Below are 14419 nucleotides of genomic sequence, written 5' to 3' on the forward strand. Positions count from 1 at the left end.
CAGAGTACTTGAACTTTTCCTTGCCCCAAAACCAAAAGATAACTCAGAGTTTTTTTAGGACTGGCAGGACACTGTAGAAACTGCATCTCCAATTTTTCTGCCATGGCTCAGCCCTTATACTCCCTCCTTATGGCTGATCAGACCAAACCTCTTATTTGGACAAAAGAAATTCAAGGAGCTTCTACCTTATTAAAGGCAGCCTTCATTACCCATCTGCCTTAGGTCACCCTAATTAACAACTGCCCTTTTTTCTTTTTTGTCCATGAAAGAAAAGGAAATACCCTCAGTGTACTTACTCAATGCCATGGGGACCACCATAAACCTATAGGATATTACAGTCAACAAATAAACCCAGTAGCTAAAGGTCTTCTGTCTTGCATGAGAGCCATTGTGGCCACTGCCAATTTATTGCAACATGTAGAAGAAATTGTAATGGAGTCTCCACTGACCATTTATGTACCTTATTGCATGGAAGTCTTGCTTAATTCTCACCACACTCAGCATCTTTCCACTAGCAGACTAACCTCCTGTGAATTCTTCTACTGTTTCCTTTTAACGTGACTATGCCCCACTGCAATACCCTGAATCCCACTACCCTTCTACACTCTCCATTGGATGAAGCCCCTCATGACTGATGCTGACTGACCAACTCCTGATGATATGCAGGAGAAGCCTCTTGAAAACACTGAACTGATCTAGTTTACTGATGGTTCCTATTTAAAAGGTAGTAGTCAAGACTATGGTACTGGGACAAAAACAGAAATATAGATCAATGGAACAAGATAGAAAGCCCGGAGATAAACCCACCCACATCTGGTCACCTTATATTTGACAAAGGAGGCAAGAATATACAATGGAGAAAGAACAGCCTCTTCAATAAGTGGTGTTGGGGCTTCCCTGGTGGCACAGTGGTTGAGAGTCCGCCTGCCAATGCAGGGGACACGGATTCATGCCCCGGTCCGGTAAGATCCCACGTGCCACAGAGCGGCTGGGCCCGTGAACCATGGCCTCTGAGCCTGCGCGTCCGGAGCCTGTGCTCCGCAACAGGAGAGGCCACAACAGTGAGAGGCCCGCATACCACAAAAAAAAAAAAAAAAAAGTGGTGCTGGGAAAACTGGACAGCTATATGTAAAAGAATGAAATTAGAGCACTTCCTAACACCATACACAAAAATAAACTCAAAATGGATTAAAAACCTAAATGTAAGGCCAGACACAGTGAAACTCTTAGAGGAAAACATAGGAAGAACACTGTTTGACATAAATCACAGCAAGATCTTTTTTGACCCATTTCCTAGAGTAATGGAAATAAAAACAAAAATAAACAAATGGGACCTAATGAAACTTAAAAGCTTTTGCACAGCAAAGGAAACCATAAACAAGATGAAAAGACAACCCTCAGAATGGGAGAAAATATTTGCAAATGAAACAACAGACAAAGGACTAATCTCCAAAATATATAAACAGCTTATGCAGCTCAATATTAAAAAAAAAAGAACCCAATCAAAAAATGGACAGAAGACCTAAATAGCCATTTCTCCAAAGAAAACATACAGATGGCCAAAAGTACATGAAAAGCTGCTCAACATCACTAATTATTAGAGAAATGCAAATCAAAACTACAATGATGTATCACCTCACACTGGTTAGAATGGGCGTCATCAGAAAATCTACAAACAATAAATGCTGGAGAGGGTGTGGAGAAAAGGGGACCCTCTTGCACTGTTGGTAGGAATGTAAATTGATACAGCCACTATGGAGAACAGTATGGAGGTTCCTCAAAAAACTAAAAATAGAATTACCATATTATCCAGCAATCCCACTCCTGGGTATATATCTGGGGAAAAACATGGTTCAAAAGGATACATGCATCCCAATGTTCACTGTAGCTCTGTTTAAAATAGCCAAGACATGGAAACAACCTTAAATGTCCATCGACAGACAAATGGATAAAGAAGATGTGGCACATATATACAATGGAATATTACTCAGACATTAAAAGGAACAAAATTGGGTCATTTGTAGAGATGTGAATGGACCTAGAGACTGTCATACAGAGTGAAGTAAGTCAGAAAGAGAAAAACAAAATCATATATTAACGCACATATGTGGAATCTAGAAAAATGGTACAGATGAACTGGTTTACAAGGCAGTAATAGAGACACAGATATACGGAACAAACTTATGGACACCAAGTGGGGGAAGGGGAGGAAGGATGAATTAGAAGATTGTGACTGACATATATACACTAATATGTATAAAGTAGATAACCAATGAGAACCTGCTGTATAGCACATAGGGAACTCCACTGTACAATAGAAACTAACACAACATTGTAAAACAACTGTAACCCAATTAAAAAAAAAGAAATAAATGAGAAAATATGTGCATAAATGGTTTACCAATTTGACTCCCATGAATTAAATTTCCAGTTTATTTCTTACTACTCACATCCTTTATAGGACTATCAATTCCTTTCTTCTTTGACATGACTATGTTGAAGTTTCTTGTGCCTGTGTAACTTTTTATATAAATCAAAAAAACAGAGTTGAATTGAAAGAGACTTATCAGGAGTCAGAGATTCTCTACTTCAAATAGTGGCATGGCCTTGTGCAAATGACTTCTTATATCTGGGCCTCTGAAGTGACATCAGATAACAGTGCTACCTGCCTCTTTAAGACTATTTTGAAGGCCAACCTAAATAATGTGTAGAAAAGCTTTTAAAACAATAACGTACACAAATAAAATATTTTAAAAAATAAAAGATGAGTCTGGTTGCTGCTGAGCCAGCTATTCTATAGTATTTTTAACTGAAGTCACTGAGGCTGACACCACACCAGAAGCTACATGTAGAACCTTATGCATTAATTTGAGTTGTATTTATAGCAAAAGATAAAACTATTAATATATATACTGACAGTAGGTACACTTTTGGTGTTGCCCATGATTTTGGCACACTTTGGAAACAAAGAGGTTTCTACCTCCTGAGGACAGAAACTCACAACAGTTCTTATGTGGTAAGATTCTTATATGCCATGCAACTGCCTAAATCCTTGGCAGTAATTAAAACTCATGGACAGTTTTAAAAATTAAAACTCAACAGACATGGAGGAAAATAAAGGAAACCATTGGCTGATACTGCTGCCAAAATAGCATCCCTCCAAAAGTCCAAAATCATAACTTGTTTACCTGTAAATTCAGAATATGAATTAATTACTAAAATATTAGAAGCAAAACAATTCTCCATTTGGAAAGATTGAAAAAATTGGATCAAACAAGATTTTACACATGACTCCAAGAGAAACCTTTGGTTAGGACCAAATGGTAGACCTGTTCTCCATAAATGTTTGTAAAAATTTATCCTAGAATATATTCCTAATCTGATTCACTGGAACACTAATATGATGGTTCAATGGGGAAAACATTTTTTTTTCCAGTCGAAAGAACATAGTTTTATATTTTCACAAAAAATAAAACACCTCACCTTGGTTCCCAGTACAGAGAGAGAAACCACTGTAAACCATCTCTTAAAAGGGCTTGCCACATATACCAAAGTTGTCAAGTTTGTCCCAAACGTAACCCAGGAAAACCCATCCAACTTCCATGGGTTATTTTTCCTTACCCTCCAGACCTTTTGAGGTGTGACAAATGGATTTTATCCAGTTGCCACCATCTCAGGGTTATAAATATGTATTGGTAATGATTTGTATGTTTTCTCATTGGATGGAAGATTTTCCTTGTCACAAAGCCATGGCCACAGCAGTAATTAAAGTCTTACTGGGAAAAGTTATTCCCACTTGAGGAATACCCTCTGAACTCCACAGTGAAAGAGGTTCCCATTTTACTGGACAAGTGAGTCAATCAGTTTGTAAAATTTGGCCTTCTTTACAACATTTCCATGTGCCTACCGTCTCCAGTCGTCAGGACTGGTGGAACACCCTAATGGAATTATAAAAGTTCAGTTAGCTAAATTTGTTGAGTCATTTAAGCTGTCTTGGCCTCGAGCACTGCCTTTAGTTTTACTTAACCTGAGATATATTCCCTTTGGGAAAATTAGGTTAACACCATTTGAAACCTTTACTGGCAGACCCATGAGATTAGATGAAGGTGTGTATGAATTTGTTAAAAGGAAACCTCTTACCCTACTATATGGAACTTATCAAGGCCTTAAAGTTAACTCACAGCTTATAGAGCAATCTTTCCACACTGTGCTCCTGGGAGATAAAGACATACAGCATCATGGTCTCCAACCTGGAGGCTATGTCTATCGGAAATGACATCTTCATAAAGATGCCCTCCAACCTTGTTGGAAGGGACTTTACCAGGTATTGTTAACTAACTCTTGCACCACTAAACGAAGGGACCTTGACTCATAGATTCATGTTTTTCATTTAAAGAAGGTGCCACCTCCTACTTGGACTTCACAGTCATCTAGAGGCCTGAAACTAAAATTAACCAGACAAAAGCCAGGATAATGAAGCAGATGATATCTGTTGTGGATAGCTTTCCCAAGATTTGGGACTAGGACTGTATAATCCTTCTTTTTATTTCCCTCTTTCCACATACCAATGCTTTTGATTCGAATGTTTTTCTCCTATGGGCACAGTCATATTCGAATTTAGAAAATGAATCCAACTGTTGAATTTGTGGACAATTGCTCTTGTTCAGTACTTCTGGGCTACCTTGGTTAGTGTCTCCACTATAAGGATGCAACTGATGAGCTTTAGGATGTTTCATTTTAGAGGAAAGAAATGCCAGTGGAACTTCAGAAACTGGAGCTATCACTTTGGAACCCACATGAATGGCCCATCAACCAAACCTTAAATGACTCTGGACATCGGTATTTGTTTTCTCTTAGGGTTACCAAGGTCCAATCTCAGGGAAGAACTAAACCAGAATTGAAAAATGTCATGTTTTATATTTTAGGGGATACCATTCCCCAATATAAGGCAAGTTCATATGGTTAACTCTGGGTTATGGACATCTAAATACCAAAGCCCCTTTATGTTGGGAACAGTTTAACCATATAAAAATGAACTCATTGAATAATGCCTGACACCTTGGATGGGCACCACATGTTTCTTAATACATATTGCTGGAAAGACCAATATTATATGATGATGGTTTGGATATGAGATGTGAGAGAAAGAGAAGATTCAAAGATGACATGCTAAGTTTTTAGTGTGAGCAACTTGGTAATTGGTGTGCTATTTATTAAATTGGAAAAACTGAAGGAGGAATGGGGTTGGTGGTAAGGATTGAGAATTTGTTTTACATGGCTTAAGTTTGAGATGCTTTTTAAACGTCTAAATAGGTTCAAGTGTTGGGAGAGTGAGAATAAAATAAATTGGTGCTAAAGATGTAAATTTGGGAGCTATCAGAAAATAGGTGGTATCTAAACCCTTAAGATTTGTTGACATCACTTAAGGAATAAGAAAAGAGAAGTTTAATCATTCAGCTCTGGATGCTTCCAAAATTCTCATTCAAATAGAGGTGATAGAGTGGGAAATTGATGCTGATAAGGTAGGAGCAAATCTAAAGATGTGTGGAGTTCTGGAATGCAAGTAAAAAAAAGAATTTCGAGAAAGAGAGAATGATCAACATGTGTCAAATGCTGCAGAGGGATCAAGGAAAATGAGGACTGAGAATTATTCATTGATACTTGGCAAAGTGTAAATCATGAGTGTTTTCACAGGGAAAATTTTTATGGAGTGATGAGGATGAAACCTTATTGGAAGGAATTAAAAAGAGAGAATGAGAAGTAAGATAAGTCAGAATATTCAACTCTTTGGAATTTTGCCAGCCTGTTAACTGCCTTCTACTTTACATTAACATTTACTTTATTCCTTACTTTACTTTCAGTCCACCATATGATCACAGTTTCCAACCAGTTTTAATTAGCTTGCTATCTTGCGTTTTCATTTGAATCCTCAAAAACCCCCAAATCTTGTCCAATATAACTACCATTTTTTATTTCTATATTCAGGCAGATGAGCCCTACTGAAGGAAGCCACAGACTTAACATACGCTGGTGCCTTGAAAAATTCATATCATCAATACCATCATTCTCCCTGTGTTCTTCTGGTTATTTTTCTCTCCTATTCCACACATGTATAATTTACTTGGTCTACACATATTCTTTCCTTTTATAATCCTCTCATGAGAAACAAGTGTCCCTTCTCATAATTCATCTGTCTCAGTCTTACATAGCCATTCCTTCCACCTCCTCAATAATCTTGCCCCATTAATTAGCTTTTGCCTATATCTTCAAAACCACTCTCCTCACTGGTTCTCTTCTATCAGCATCTAAATATTCTAAGTTACTTTCCAACATAAACGAAATATTTCACCATCTCTCTTTCTACTCCAATCTTTCACTTGCCTCACAACAATGGCTAAATTTCTTTAAAGTATTTTCTCCACTCATTATTTTCTCCACTCATTATGGCCGTATTTTGCCTCCCATTTCCTAGTCAGGTTTCTGGAATCACTTCCTGGAACCCACTTTCATTTTCACCACTCCATTAAAACGTTCTTGTGATTGTAACCAGCAACTTTACTAAATACCATGGGCACTTTGGAAACCTAATCTAATTTGAGATCTTCCCTACCACTTGACACTGTTGAATAGTTACTCTTAGTGAAATGTTCTCCTTCATTGGCTCTTGTAATTCACACAGTTTGTTTTCTGCCTATCTTTCTGACTGCTCTAACTAGACATCATAACTGGCCCTTTCTCCTTTAAAAAAAAAATGTATTACATATTGGTGTTTTATAGGGTTCCACCTGAGTTTGCCTTCTTTTATCCCTTTGTTTACTATTGCTATATGACCTCAGCAACTCCCATGACTTTATCACTTCTAGGCCACCTCACAAATGCATCTTCCCAGACATGTACATCCAATAGCCCCCTTGGCTCCACTTGGCTGTTCCTCCGACAAATTAAGCTCAACAAGAACATTGAAACCTGCCTCTCCTCCAAGGTCCTCTGTCAGTTACTGAAGCCACCATGCATCCAAATGCTTAGTAAGGAAAATTGGGTAAAAAATACTCCCATTGTTCATTCTCACGCCTATTTAACCAAGTCCTATTGTTTCTATAACAACTTTGAATCTCCTGGTTTATCCAATTCCACCCATCCCCTGTGGATCTACCCCAGTTGAAGAATGCTGTTATCTCTCCCCTGGATTTCTTCAACAGCTCTCCAACTCAATTCCCGGCTTTCAGTCTCAACCTTCCCACTTATTTGTCATGCAAATATGATGCCATTACTCTGTGTTTCACTGTCTTTCATTTTTTTCTTGATAAATGTCAAACCTCTTTGAGCTTTATATATTCAGTTTAATTGGGGGGAGGGGCTGGGATTGGCTTTTCCCCTTCATCTCTTATTCTTCCAGAATCTGGCTATATCTTACTTATCTTTGAAATATTAGCTAAGATGTCATTATTTCCTGGGTATTTCTCACTTCTCAAAATTTGAATTTATTCCCTTTGTAGCATGTATCATAGTGAATTGCATAACTCATATATAATGAGTTTCTTTAGGCTGTTTACAATGAAGTTACAGTAACATTAATATACATTTCTTGTTTCTGCCCAACACTTGTACCCATAGAAACTCTCCTGCTCATTCTTCTCTCATAAATGAGTCAGTGCATCAATCAGCAAATATTTTTTGGAAGACCCACTGTGAGAACAGGCAATACTTGAAGCTCTAGGAATAGAGAAGTGAAGAAAATGGAATGCCTACAGGATTATGGGACACTCAGTAAGCACACAGACATGTGCATAATTTCAGGTACAGCTGAACGGTAAGAGCAGTCAAACAAGAAAATGAGAGGGTGTTATTTTAGTTTAGGGTATTGTGAATTGAAGCCTGAATGGTGAGGAGAGGGCAACCATACAATGATTTGGAGGAAGAGAATTCCAAGCCAAAAGAACACACTAGTATCTTGGCATGAGAACAAGGCAGGCATATTTGAAGGCAGAAAGGAAACTCTCATGACAGCAGCATTAGTCATAGGGGTAAAAAAGAGGTGTACAGAGAGGTATTCAGGCCCTGTCATGCAGAGACTTATAGTCAGGGAAAGAATTTGGACTTTATTCTGGTTGCAGTGAGAAACCATCAAGGGCTTTGGGCTGGACAGTGATCTAGTTTGATCCAGTTCATTAGTTTCTGTGGGGTAAGGGGAACCCCATGTTCTCACACACTAACCTCTCCCATATAGTCAATGTGTGGGTAAAACTCTAAGTCTTTGTGAGCCTTCAAAATGAAACAGCTGAAAGACTTTGAATTTCTAATCACTTCTCAAAAACGGACTCTTTTTTTGTTATATGTTAATGGACTCCTGCCCTCTAGGAGTGAATGTGGGGTAAAGACACAGGGAACCTCACAGGTTTCACCAGTGTTAGTCTAGTGCTTCTTCACAGGCCCTCATCGCTTTGAAGCTGGAACTGTGACTTGTTCAACATTTTATCCCCAGGCCTAGCACAGTACCTGAATAGGACTCAACTACTCTTTGCTGAAGGAAGGAGAATCTATGGAAGTAGAATGGTGGGAAATTTTAATGTCTCTCCATAGGACTCTTGGATCTTCATGGTGGTTCATATTTGTATGCCCCAGTGACCATCACCCATTTCCTGGAAAGAGTGGTCACAGCTCATTACAGTCTCCCAACATTCAGGACAAATTACCATATCTCCTTGGAAGATTTGAGCTTTCATTTTCTGAACGAAAACTAGGTAACTACTTGCTTTTGTTTGTATGTCCTTAGATCTTATTGCAGGGAAGAAAAAAAAAAACACCAAACCTAGAACTAATTAAAATGAACTTGAAGATTGGATGTTTTTCAAGATTGGATGTTTTTTCATTTGCATTTAGAAAAGCGAGTGACAGGATCTAGTGTTGTAGGATAGGATGATGATTGACAGTAATGAGTAACAATTCGGAAAAGAGAAACATATTGCTAGAGTCACAAAACCTCTTATGTCCCAAACGTTTTCCTTCTTTTAAAAATTGGCCCTTTTTGCATTATCTTTTTTTGTAAGAAGAGTTGTAGCTGCCATTCTTAGCTCAGTTTCTTTTGCATTCATGCTTATGAAAACTCAGAACTGCAAAGCACAAAAGCTCTACATTTATATGTTCAGATGGATGAAAGGCTGAAATCCCAAACACAGAAAGATATTGACAGCTCTGACAGACCCATCTCTGGCTTTAACAGTCAAAGATGGTTGCATGGAAACACTAACAGTCAAAGATAACTCCTTTTGTTACAGAAAAATAATGAGGAGGAGATGAATTAAAAGGCTCTGGGGCCCAACTGAGTATCACCAAGATTTTTCTAAAGTTTTGGACCTGACATTTTGTCTACTAATTTTCATTCTAAAATTTTTCAAAATGAGCCTCAGAGAAATTTGCTTCACAGATTGCTAATTTAAGTTTAGAATAGAAAACTGTGACTTTTTCACAATGGTACTTTAAAACATTTAATTATAATTTTTCCTGCTGTGATTGATACCCTGAGTCTTACCTTAACTCTGTCACCACCTTTCTAGATGGAGTGCAGAGAGTTTCAAATCAGCTTTTCAGTTCACTTTCTCAACTCTACTCCCATCATTGTCATAGAGAGAGTATTTCTGCAACAGAACTCTTATTTTTTTGCAGTGATACTTTATGCCATAGTTTGATTAAAACAGAAAGCAGGATGGCTAAAGACTTAACGGCAATTTTTAAGATTCTGGATGTAGGCTCAGAGTTATAGTTCTGTGAAACCATCAAACTGACTATTTAGAAAAGATTTTTAAAAGTGGTTATTTAATGGAATTTTTTATGTTCCAGTGAGATATATTGGTAGCCTATAGCAAGCTTTGTTTCTCAAAAAGTTTGACTTGTTTGAAAAAAATGGACATTGTCACAGCTTAAGGATTGAAATTCAGCAGAACTCATTTCCCCATATCTATAAATAACTGTTTATTGAAATCTACTCTCTTACAAATTCTATTTCCTTTCTACCTACAAAGCTCTGCCTGAAAAGTGCCCATCTTTCATTAATATTCATTGGAATTATTTAGTTCCCTAATTTTTTTTTCTATTTCTTTCTCTGTTCTCAAAGCATACTGTTGCACCTTGAGGGAACTAAGAGTCATTAATTTTTGAGCTACCTTTGAAATTTAAGCTGCTTTGTGCACTTTCCCCAAACTGATTCTGTGACTTGTTTTTTATTGGCTCAAACTGAGCTTACTTCAACAGAAAACAACAGTCTAAATGATGACATTTGTTTAATGAGTTAGCATTTCAGAAGGTAAATAAAACCTGACACCACGTGCTCCCCACACTGGCCCTCATTCTTATAAAAAAGAGCCTGAAAAATTGTACAGTTCTAAGCTGCTTTTAAAGTGTAGCAACGTACTGTGGTATAATTTTCAAATTAATTGATATAAATCTGTATTTTTAATTCAAGTATGTTTATCAGATATTAAGTTTACTTGATCTGACCCTCACAGGAGTCCTAGAGTAGCGTGAATTACAGTAGTGAGACGGAATCATTTGAGTGCGAGAACTCTAGGAGGTTTTATTGGCTGCTTGGCATATCCCACACAACAGGAATCACACTTAAGAAAAGAGAGGTTTCATGACAATTTTGTAAGGTCCCCAATTATACTGATTTCCCTAATCTTCTACCTTTAATTATATCTGTCCTCTGAACACAATAATCACAATTATGTGGAGGGCATATGCTCAGTAGAAGGAGTCAGAGCTAATATCACCCATGGGAGATCACCGGCTGTCACGATCTGACTGCCTTCGCTTACTCTTGCAAACCGGCAGGTGGAGTGTAGTTCTGTCTCTAAGAGCATGGCTTCTGAGTTTGAACTGGGTTCGAACTCAGGCTTTACCATAGGTTGCCTGGATGACCTTGGGAAAATAAATACTTTCCTCTGTGCCACAGGTTCCTTCTTAGTAAAATAAGGGATAATTATGGAGTCTACCTCATAGAGTTTTTTTTTTTTTAATTATTTTATTTATTTATTTATTTTTGGCTGCGTTGGGTCTTTGTTGCTGCGCGCGGGCAGCGAGCGGGGGTCTACTCTTGTTGCGGTGCACGGACTTCTCATTGCGGTGGCTTCTCTTGTTGAAGAGCACGGGCTCTAGGCACACAGGCTTCAGTAGTCGTGGCACACGGGCTCAGTAGTTGTGGCTCGTGGGCTCTAGAGTGCAGTCTCAGTGGTTGTGGTGCACGGGCTTAGTTGCTCCATGGCATGTGGGATCTTCCCGGACCAGGGCTCGAACCCGTGTCCCCTACATGAGCAGACGGATTCTCAACCACTGCGCCACCAGGGAAGCCCCCTCATAGAGTTCTGTGTGGACTAGATCAGTTAATATAGGTCAAAGCACAAAACAGTGCCTGGTCTGTATTGATCCTGTCTTCATATTTGTTCTTTGTTATTGATCTTTTTTTTTTTTTTTTTTTTTTGCGGTACGCGGGCCTCTCACTGTTGTGGCATCTCCCGTTGCGGAGCACAGGCTCCGGACACGCAGGCTCAGCGGCCATGGCTCACGGGCCCAGCCGCTCCGCGGCATGTGGGATCTTCCCGGACCGGGGCATGAACCCGTGTCCCCTGCATCGGCAGGTGGACTCTCAACCACTGCGCCACCAGGGAAGCCCTATTGATCCTTTTGATATTTCATTCATCCTGAATTTTTTGCATTGATACTACTTCTTTAATACATTAAAAGATTATTTACTTACAGTTAGTGAGTTTTTTGCCCTCCCTTAAAGTTTGCACCCAAGGTGAGTGCCTTGCTCATCTCATCCTAGTCCTGGTCCTGTCCTTAAATCATTACCATTACTAGCTTTCTTGATGCCCCTGGTCCAGTTTGAAAAATTCTCATTTATTTTGTTTTAAATATTGTAATTATTATACAACCACTATGGAAAACAGTATGGAGTTTCCTTAAGAAACTAAAAATAGAACTACCATATGACCCAGCAATCCCACTAGTGGGCATATACCCTGAGAAAAGCATAATTCAAAAAGACACATGCACCCCAATGTTCATTGCAGCACTGTTTACAATAGCCAGGGCATGGAAGCAACCTAAATGTCCATCGACAGAGGAATGGGTAAAGAAGGTGTGTGGGGCTTCCCTCGTGGCGCAGTGGTTGAGAGTCTGCCTGCCGATGCAGGGGACACGGGTTCGTGCCCCGGTCCGGGAAGATCCCACATGCCGTGGAGCAGCTGGGCCCGTGAGACATGGCCACTGAGCCTGCACGTCCAGAGCCTGTGCTCTGCAACGGGAGATGCCACAACAGTGAGAGGCCCACGTACCGCAAAAAAAAAAAAAAAAAAAAAAAGGTGTGTGTACATGTATACAAAGGAATATTACTCAGCCCTAAAAAGGAATGAAATTGGGTCATCTGTAGAGACGTGGATGGACCTAGAGAGTGTCATACAGAGTGAAGTAAGTCAGAAAGAAAAACAAAACATTGTATATTAATGCATATATGTGGAATCTAGAAAAATGGTATAGATGATGATGTTATTTGCAAAGCAGAAATAGAGACACAGACGTAGAGAACAAATGTATGGATACCAAGGGGGAAGGAAGGGCTGGGAGGAATTGGGAGATGGAGTTGACATATATACACTATTGATACTATGTATAAAATAGACAACTAATGAGAATATACTGTATAGCACAGGGAACTCTACTTAATGCACTGTGGAGACCTAAATGGGAAGGAAATCCAAAAGAGAGGGATATATGTATATGTATAGCTGATTCATTTTGCTATACAGTAGAAACCAACACAACATTGTAAAGCAACTATACTCCAATAAAATTAATAAAAATATTTTAATTATAAAATACATAGTACATGTAGAAAAAATATATATGTGATTTAACACAAAGCAAATAAATGCTCATGCAGTGATCACCCAGATCAAAAAATAGAGCATTTTCAGCATCTCATACCCCACCCCTCATTGTCCATAGTAATCCTTTTCTCTTTCTAAAAGATAGACTCCTTCTAAATGGCAATTGCTTCCTTGATTTATTTGATAGTTGTCCACCTAAGCATGCATTCTCAAGTGTTATAATTTACACTTGCCTATTTTTTAAATTTATACAAATAGAATGATGCCCATATGCTACGTAGTCTTTCCTGTCTGGCTTCTTTTACTCAACGTTAGGCTATGAAATTTATTCATGTTGTTGCACATAGTTGTAGTTTGTTCAGTTTCTTTACTGAACAGTAATCCAGTGTATAAATATACCACAATTTTTCCATTCTACTGTTCATGAGTATTGGGTTTGTTTTCAGTGTTTGGCTATTACTAACAATACTGCTAGGACCACTTTTATAGAAATCTCTTGTGGCACATATGGTGCATGTGTTTGCATTTATATTGGGTATGTGCTTCAGAGTAGAATTAGTAATAATACTGCTTTGCCAAAGTGACTTTATAGGTTTTTAGCTATTAAACTCACTTGTTAATTCTAATAGTTTATCTGCAGACTATTGTATATTTTCTGTGTGCACAATCATGTCAGTGATGATTAATGACAGCTATATTTCTTCCTTTCAAATCTTTTAACATTATATTATTTATTTCCTTATTATTTATTATATGCTCCAGTACAATATTAAATAGAAATGTCTGTGTTTTATTCCCACTTTTGCAAGGAAAACTTTCAACATTTCATAGTTAGATGAGTTGGTTGCTGTAGGTTTTGTGTAATGGTCATTTGTTAGATTAAAGAAGATTCTTATTATAAACACCCACACATACATGAAAGAATATTGTATTACATAAAATAATTTTTCTATATTTATTGAGATGGTCATATACTTTTTCTCCTTTATTTGGTTACAAATTATATCAATGATTTTCAAATGTTAAACCAAATTTATATTCCTGGAATCAATCCAAATGGGATATAGATGTATTATCCTTTTATATATTGCTGGGATGGTTTATTAATTTTTGTTTAGAATTTTCACATCTATATTTATAAAGAAATTGGCTAACTTGTAATTTTTCTTTCTTGTAATGTTCATGTCTGGTTTGATATCATGGTTATCATGAAATTTTTTTATACATAAAAGTCACCTGTTAGTCTCAGCTGATGCATCTTTTAAGGTAAACTTTCTAGTCTTCTGTTGCTATATTTAAAACTATTTTTCCATTTTTATCTCTGGTTTTACTAATGTGCCTGAGAGTGGTTTATTTACTTTTTTTTCAGGAAATAACTTTTTATTTCATATTGAAGTATAGTTGATTAACAATGTGGCGTTAGTTTCAGGTGTACAGCAAAGTGATTCAGTTACATATACATGTATCTATTCTTTTTCAAATTCTTTTCCCATTTAGGTAGTTACATAATATTGAGCAGAGTTCCCTGTGCTATATAC

The sequence above is a fragment of the Aethalodelphis obliquidens genome, unplaced genomic scaffold, assembly GCF_003676395.1.
Source record: "Aethalodelphis obliquidens isolate GAN/ISIS:26980383/991018 unplaced genomic scaffold, ASM367639v1 scaffold3, whole genome shotgun sequence".
Lineage (NCBI taxonomy): Eukaryota > Metazoa > Chordata > Mammalia > Artiodactyla > Delphinidae > Aethalodelphis > Aethalodelphis obliquidens.